Below are 484 nucleotides of genomic sequence, written 5' to 3' on the forward strand. Positions count from 1 at the left end.
AAATTTCATCCTCGCCACAAGAACATCGATGTATCACGCTTTAAAACAGAAAAATGCGGGCCTTAAATCGTAAAATCTATATCGATGTTCTGGTCCCGAAGACGGAATTTTTTTTCTATAGTTGGCCAAAAACACAAAAAAAAAACAACGAACTTTTTTTCTGGTACACTCTAATGTACATACTTGTACACAAGTAAATACATGTATTTAGCAACGAAAACTGCATTTATTCCAATAATCTACTGTTCAATGACTAGCCACTCGGCTATGGGTTCTCAGCGCACAGCCTCCTCCCCATAATCAAGCTTTGCACAATTCCAATTCGGCCCAGCTTCTTCTTAAAGACGCTTAAACTTGCTCATGGCCTGAGGGTGTATTTTTAATTTATGTAAGTACTTAATACACGTGTTTTTCAGGGTACATACATACATACCTATGTATTAGGGTGTCCCTGAACATATCCTCTTCATTTAATGTATTTTTT

This window comes from Rhagoletis pomonella, unplaced genomic scaffold, assembly GCF_013731165.1.
Source record: "Rhagoletis pomonella isolate Grant_MI unplaced genomic scaffold, Rhpom_1.0 Rhpom_scaffold_00011, whole genome shotgun sequence".
NCBI classification, from domain to species: Eukaryota; Metazoa; Arthropoda; class Insecta; order Diptera; family Tephritidae; genus Rhagoletis; species Rhagoletis pomonella.